The sequence below is a fragment of the Pristiophorus japonicus genome, chromosome 14, assembly GCF_044704955.1.
Source record: "Pristiophorus japonicus isolate sPriJap1 chromosome 14, sPriJap1.hap1, whole genome shotgun sequence".
In the NCBI taxonomy this organism is placed as follows: domain Eukaryota; kingdom Metazoa; phylum Chordata; class Chondrichthyes; family Pristiophoridae; genus Pristiophorus; species Pristiophorus japonicus.
Window position 1 is genome coordinate 48042978 of NC_091990.1, and position 8404 is coordinate 48051381.

The following is an 8404-nucleotide window of genomic DNA, read 5'->3' on the forward strand; positions in this document are numbered from 1 at the left end:
GGCCAGCTCCCAGCCTGCACTGGGACTGCCACAGAATCTGGCCAAAGGTATGGAGGAGGAAGGAACAAAAATAGTGTCTATGTGTGGCAGAAGACCATAAACGGCCAGGCCACAATGAAAGGAATGTGGGAACATAGAGATAAGTGCCTGGCCCATATTTATTCCACAACCAACAGCTAAAAACAGGTTATCTGATCATTACTGCATTGTTCTTTGTACACACCTTGCTGGGTGCAAATTGACCGCTGCGTTTCCTCCATTCCAGCAGTGCCTACATTTCAAAATACTTTAACACTAATACAAAAGCAAAATGCTGTGGATGCTGGAATCTGGAATAAAAACAGAAAATGCTGGAAATCTCAATGGGTCAGGCAGCATCTGTGGAGAGAGAGCAGAGTTAACGTTTCGGGTCGATGACCCCTTCGTCAGAACTGGAGAGTGTTCTCAGGGTCACACTTGCGGACTGAACAGAAGTGCTCCGCAAAGCGGTCACCCAATCTGTGCTTAGTCTCCCCAATGTAGAGGAGACCACATCGTGCGCAGCAAATACAGAATACTAAACTGAAAGAAGTACAAGTAAATCGCTGTTTCACCTGGAAGGAGTGTTTGGGGCCTTGGATAGGGGAAGGGAGGAGGTAAAAAAGCAGGTGTTGTGTCTCCTGCGCTTGTATGGGAAGGTGCCGTGGGGAGGAGAGCTTCCGGTTGTCTGTCGCTTTAATTCTCCACTCCATTCCCACTCTGACCTCTCCATCCTCGTCTGCTACACTGTTCCAACAAATCTCAACGCAAGCTTGAGGAACAGCACCTCATCTTCATAAAAGCATAGAATCATAGAAGTTTACAGCACGGAAGGAGGCCATTTCGGCCCATCGTGTCCATGCCGGCCAACAAGATGCTATCCAACCTAATCCCATTTTCTAGCTCTAGGTCCGTAACCCTGAAGGTTACGGCATTTCAGGTGCACATCCAAGTACTTTTTAAATGTGGTGAGGGTTTCTGCCTCTATTATCCTTTAAGGCAGTAAGTTCCAGAACCCCACAACCCTCTGCATGAAGAAATTTCCCCTCAAATCCTCTCTAAACCTTCCACCAATTACTTTAAATGTATGCCCCCTGGTTGTTGACCCCTCTGCTAATGGAAATAGGCCCTTTCTATCCACTATATTTAGGCCCCTCATAATTTTATACACCTCAATGAGGTCTCCCTTCAGCCTCCTCTGTTCCAATGAAAACAAACCTGCCTATCTAGTCTGTCCTGATAGCTTAGAGTCTCCACTCCTGGCAACATCCTTGTAAATCTCCTCTGTACCCTCTCCAGAGCAATCATGTCCTACCTGTAATGCGGTGACCAGAACTGCATGCAATACTCCAGCTGTGGCCTAACCAGTGTTTTATACAATTCAAGCATAACCCACCTGCTTGTGTATTCTGTGCCCCGGCCAATAAAGGCAAGCATTCCATATGCCTTCTTCACCATCTTATCTACCTGGCCTGCTACTTTCAGGGATCTGTGGATATGCATTCCCTTTGTTTCTCTACACTTCTCAGTATCCTACCCTTTGATGTGTATTCCCTTTCCTTGTTAGCCCTCCACAGGTCGGGGCTATAAATAGAGCTGGAGCGCCGGGCCCTGGAACATTGTGGACGGAGGTGCGGCGAATGAGGGTACGGGGCCCAGAAGAGCCGAGGGCCCAGGGGCAGCACGGGCCAGCCCACACTGCGATATGTGTGCGCACTAGGTCTATGCAGCAGAGCAGGTCTCCAGTTATCCTGGTTAACCCTTGCCGCTGGATAAAGGCCAAGCTCTGTCAAGCTTGTGTGGTGGCTGATGTGCAACGGTCACCACACGTTAAAAAAATCCACGCACAGGCATCTTCCACCCCCTCAATTGGAGTTCAGGACTGGAACATCGGGTCCTTCATTGAAACATCTGTGAACTCTTGTGGAAGCAAGTCATCCTCGTTCAAGGAACCGCCTATGATATGATAGCCTCCCCAAATGCATTACCTCACACTTCTCTGGATTAAATTCCATTTGCCACTATTCTGCCCACCTGACGAGTTGATTGATATTTTCCTGCAGTCTGCAGCTTTCTTCTTCATTATCAACCACACAGCCGATGTAGTATCATCTGCAAACTTCTTAATCATACCCCCTATATTCAAGTCTAGATCATTAATGTAAATCACAAAAAGCAAGAGACCTAGTGCTGAGCCCTGCGGAACCTCACTGGAAACATCCTTCCAGTTGCAAAAACACATATCAACTATTACCCTTTGTGTTATGTCTGCAATGCACTTATGAATGACTCCACGAGGCAATGTGTTGTACTCTAACTGTAGTGACCGTGGTCCTTTATTCATATCTCCAGGGTGAGGCACAAGCATGGTGGGCAGCCTTTTATACTGGGCCCTGCACACCTGTGTAGGTGACCCTCAGGTCTCCCACTGCAGTGCCTTCTGGTGGACAGCCTCTGCCACAGGGGCAGGAAACCTCGGTCTCCACCAGTTGCACCCCCTAGTGGTGCCAGCATTGTATATACGCAGTGTAAACCTTATTGATAACAACAGGTAACATATCTCCATCTTATGCAACTATACAGTGACTACACAGAGAGTATATCTATAGTCTGCATATATAACACTTTGCTCCCTGCCTCCGAACCAATTTTGGATCCAGCTTGCCACTTTGCCCTGGAGTTCATGGGCTTTTACCTTTGTGACCATTCTGCCAAGTGGGACCTTCATCGACCCTCCTGGTTACCTCCTCGAAAAATTCAATCGAGTTAGTCAGACACGACCTTCCTTTAATAAATCCATGCTGACTGTCCTTGATTAATTCATGTCTTTCTAAGTGAAGATTTATCCTGTCATTCAGGAGTTTTTCCAATAATTTTCCCAGCACTGAGGTTAGGCTGATTGGCCTGTAATTACTCGGTCTGTCCCTTTCTCCCTTCTTAAACAAAGGTACCACATTAGCAGTCCTCCAGTCCTCTGGCACTACACCTGAAGCCAGAGCGGATTGGAAAATGATTGTCAAAGCCTCTGCTATTTCCTCTTTTGCTTCACTTAACAGCCTGGGATGCATTTCATCCGGGACTGGGGATATCCAGTTTCAAAGCTGCTAAATCCCTTAATATCTCCTCTCTCATTATGTTTATTTCATCTAATATTTCACACTTCTTCTCCTCGATAGTAATGTCTGCATCGCCCCTCTCTTTTCAGTGAAAACAGACGCAACAGACCTCATCACAGCTGGGCTTGGTAACTTTTCCAAAGTAGGTTATTGCTCCTGAACAGATGTCATCAGCAATCACCGTTTGGAACAAAATACTGTAATCAAACATTCTTTGCAATTTCTTTTTTTTTTAAAGGAACAAACAATGCTGGTGTCCAGTGCAAATACTGCTGACTTGTAATGGCAGAAACAAAAAGAACAAATTCACTGAAGTGGTAGGGGACTTTGATATTTTTCTACCACTTTTGTCACTAAACAAACAGATCCTTGGAATAATAGAATTTAAGTCTTAAAAACATTCCATGAAAAATGCCATTTTGAACAGGAAAATGTGCATTAAACTCACATCAGTGCAGTTATATTTCTGAACAGCTGTTATTGACATATTTCAGAACCCCCAGTTCCTGAGCTTACTTAGAGTACATTGCTCAGTACTACATACCAAAATGCACATTAGAATTTGTGATGGACAATTCAGCAGGAACTATACTGCCACTGAGAACTCCAAAATATCTAGGCCCGTAGTAGAATCTATATTGCAATGAATCCTTTCAGTAATTGGTCTATAAATTTATTCAAGTAACGTGTCAGTACAGTATCAAGTTACCCCTTATCTAGAACAGCAGTAACAGACCAGTATAAAAACCATGCAGCACTCAAAAACATTACGTGTGGTGAAATGCTAGACCTTGCCTTTAGGATTTCGTCAATGGAATTGACTTCATTTGATAATGTTTCCTCGACTGGCTGACTTCGTTTAGGCACTTTACAGCCTTCTGGACTCAACATCGAGTTCATCAATTTCAGAGTGTAACCGCTGCCAATCTTTGGCTCCCTCCACCCACCACCACCGCCTCCGCCCCTCCGCCACCCCCGAGCCTGTTTTTTTTTCTCTATGTCTCTAATGGCAGCTGGTCATTAATCCACTAGTCCCTATCTTGACTCATGTTTTTCTAATTCCTGGCATTACCATTTCAATTTGGCCCATCATCCCTTTTGTCTCGCTAATCTCTCCTGCCTTCCACCCTATCATAGACCTTCCCTTTTGTTCTTTCTTCCCCTCCCCCTTTCAGTGCTTGTTAAGAATCTGTTCTTTTAGAACATTCGGCAGTTCTGACAAAGGATCATCGACCCGAAACATAAACTCTGCTTCTCACTCCACAGATGCTGCCTGACCTGCTGAGATTTCCAGCATTTTCTGTTTTTACTTCAAAATAATTTATTGGCTGTAAAGCACTTTGGGACGTCCTGAGGTATAAAGGTGCTATAACGATGCAAGTTATTTCTTTCTAACAGCTTAACTAGAGCGCACAATTCTTCTAATTATCTACTCTCCATGTGCAACATCCATCACATGTAACTGTGCCTGAAATGTTCAAGAATAAACATGCCAAGAGCTTTTCTTAACTTCATTCTTTAATTTTGCCAAACACATTTTTTAAAAAAATTTCGGGGCGGGGTGAGGGAAGAGGATTGGGGACCACTGTGGGTCAGAGCACTGCCCCTTCACCTCTGGAACCTGACAACTCTCAACTTGAAAAGTACAAATATTTATCAAAAGATAATAATAATAGTAATTAATATTTGCAGAAATTTGATCAGAAATTCTGCATATGGATATGCAAACTCCTACAAGATCTGTAAATAATTGCAATAAACATCCATGTTTATTATAAATTATTCACTTGTATCTATGGATACACTTACATGGTGTAAAAAGAAAGAAAGACTTGCATTTATATTGCGCCTTTCATTACCACAAGATATCCCAAAGTGCCTTACAGTCAGTAAAGTACCTTTTTTTGGAAGTGTAGTCACTGTTGTAATGTGAGAAATGCGGCAGCTAATTTGCACACAGCAAGCTCCCACAAACAGCAATGTGATAATGAGCAGATAATCTATTTTGGTGATGTTGATTGAGGGATAAATATTGGCCAGGACACCAGGGATAACTCCCCTGCTCTTCTTCAAAATGGATAGCTCAATATCATTACTGGAGAGATGCATAATTGTTACAAGATCTGCTGTCAGACTTGGAAACTATTAGTGAGAGCACATGCTACACTGCGGTTGTGCCCCCTCTCCCATATGCCATAAGAAATTATGTGATATTTCTTGAAGTGATGTTATTCTGAAGGTATCTTAGCAAGTAATGGATGTTACACATGGAAAGAAAAATATACCACAGGGACAATACTAGTGTAGTAAGAGCTGGTGCTGTAGATCCTCTGAAGGACTACAATAAATACAATACACTGTACGGTGTCTTGGGAGAGGCAGCAGGAAGCTCAGTTCTAATCAGTTGAACTCCAGCTGTGGTGTTGTGCATGATTGAGGGTCCCAGTGAAAAGATAGAGGTCACTTGACTTTAGGAATAGGCTTGCAGAGTTACTTGGAGTTGAGTGAGAAGAATCCTAGCTTCCTAGTGACCATTAATAGACCATGTTGGTTGGTCAATCAGTTGTGCCGACCTGAAGTACTGTGGATCTGCTTGCTGCAGGTGCTCTATGATGAACATTGACTTGGTTCTGAACTGTGCCCACTTGGCATGTCTTTTGAAACCACCTTGGCACCCAACAGATTCCACATGATGACCCTCTCATAACTGACTCCCAAACCAGAGGAAACAGTCTTTCTCTAGTTACCCTACCAAAGCCCTTCATTATTTTAAAACCCCTAATAAATCTCTTCCTAGTCTTTTCTGCTTCAATGAAAATAGTCCTAATATCTCAAGTCTCTTCTCTATAGTTTCCCCTCCCTGGAATCATCCTGGTAAATCCATGCTGGATGCTCTCTATGTCCTTTCTATAACGTGGTGCTCAAAATGGCATAGTATATTTTAACTGTGGCTTAGCTGATGTTTTGTATAAGGTCATTTCTTTTGTACTCTGTGCCCCCTATTTATAAAACTCAAAATGATGTTGGGTTTCTCACGATTTTAACCCTACTCAGTAGAAACCTGGTGGGTAGGCAGTTAAAATGGTCCCAGCCCTGTCCGAAAGCCACCATGATGACAGCATCTGCAATTTTAACCTGCTCTCCTGAGCAGGCAGCAAGGACACGACCCTGGAGCCAACAGGGTGCTTCTTTATATAGGCATGTTACGGCCCAATGACATAATTGAGACCCGACTGTAATTTTAACTCAGGCTTGAGCAGAGAATCCACCTGGATTCGGGGCTGAGAAACAGAAACAGAACTCACAAAATTCCAAAATTTCCCATCTTAGATCTATCATGAGATTCTTGGCATTTAATTCTGACAACTGAAAGCAAGAACTAGCTCACTAAACATGTCTGAACTCTCAAAGCTATTCAAGGATGCCAATGTTAATTATATTAACCTTTAGCGTGTGAAGCAATTATAACTGAATCTTTGTTTGAGTACCTGCGATCTGTTTAGATAATTCAAACATGAATGCCACACTCCATTGTTCGAGGTAGGTCTTGTGCCAATTATTACTGTAGAAACTGGTTCAGAACAATCAAGTGACTTTTCTTAGATTGGCCACAAGCCATAGTGATCGGAAACCAGGTGGGTCTGAGGTTAAAATGGAATGGGGGACTTACCCATTCTTTTCCCACTCCGATCTGGCCAACTGCAATTGCCAAGGATGATCAGCCCCAAGCTGCTGTGCTCTTCTTTAAATATTAAATATTTTAACCTGAGGTGTGAGTGGGAGAGCAGTGGTGGCTGCTTCCGCCTGGTTGATGTGTCATGAACAGCAACCAGGGTTAGAAGAGGCCCAGCCAAGTAAAGTGTTTGCATTATTTTTGTTTCCACTTGCGCACGGAGGAACAGGCTCTTCTGGGCCCACAAGAAAATCATGGGCCTTCCCTGCCCCGGGCTTTACCCCTGCTCTCTCTCCCACACATTCGCCGCTGACCAGGAATCCCCCTGTCAGAGCACTTGCCTTGTGCCATTGACCGTTCCCCTGGGTCTCCAGCGGATGCCTCCTCACCCGATTTTAATGGCCTGGCAGCCAATTCCTAGCTCCCTCCCGGCCATTTTGGTCGGAAATTTGGCAAGTGGCATATCAATGTAGCCCAGCCTTTAAAATCAGCCAAGCGAATCTGCTACCACTCCCGGACAGACTCACTTTGCCACGTACCTTCCCGGGAGACAAAATCGAGCACATAGGCCCGCGACTTCCGCTCTGCGTGCACCAACCCGAGATTTTTCTGTTCATTAAAGAGAAAGGGCCAGGGGATGCACAGTGGAAAAATTCGACCATGGAAACAGCACTCAGTTCCAATCTGAATTCACTCTACAAAGGAGATGCTCTGTCTGTCTGTTTATATCGCTGAAGTAAGTAACCAGAAAGAGCTGCTGAATGGTCAACAATATCCTACTAGTGTCAGCTGTGGCTCAGTGGGTAGCATGCTTACCTTTGAGTCAGAAAGTTGTGGGTTCAAGTCCCACTCCAGGGACATGAGCACATAAATCTAGGCTGACACTCCAGTGCAGTGCTGAGGGAGTACTGCATTGTTGGAGGTGTCATCTTTCACATGAGATGTTAAACAGAGGCCCTGTCTGCTCTTTCACATGGATGTAAAAGATCTCATGGCACTATTTTGAAGAAGAGCAGGGGAGTTATTCCCAGTGTCCTGGCCAATATTTATCCCTTAATCAACATAACAAAAACAGATTATTTGGTCATCATTACATTGCTGTTTGTGGGAGCTTGCTGTGCACAAATTGGCTGCCGCATTTCCCACATTACAACAGGGACTACACTTCAAAAATACTTCATTGACTGTAAAGTGCTTTGAGATGTCCAGTGGTCGTGAAAGGAACTATATAAATGCAAGTCTTTTTTCTTTCTTCCTTCTTCTAGATCATAAATAACTTTGAATATTAGATAAATTACTGGAAGAGTAACATCTGGTGCACTGTATAACACAAACACTTTGGTTCCAACAACCATGTGGTGCAATCCGATAAAATGTCTGAGATTTGTATTGAACACAAAGCAGTAGAAATGGTGCTGTTGAGAATAACAAGCAAACGTTTAATGTATTTGTGTGGCATTTCGCTGTTCACTATTTTAACAGAGGTAGAAGCCCTTTTTGCTCCAATTAAAATAAGAAATAGATGGCAAGAATATGTTGAAGAACTGTACATCAAAGAGGAAGATCCAGCTGACACTGACTTGGGGAAGGAGAGGAG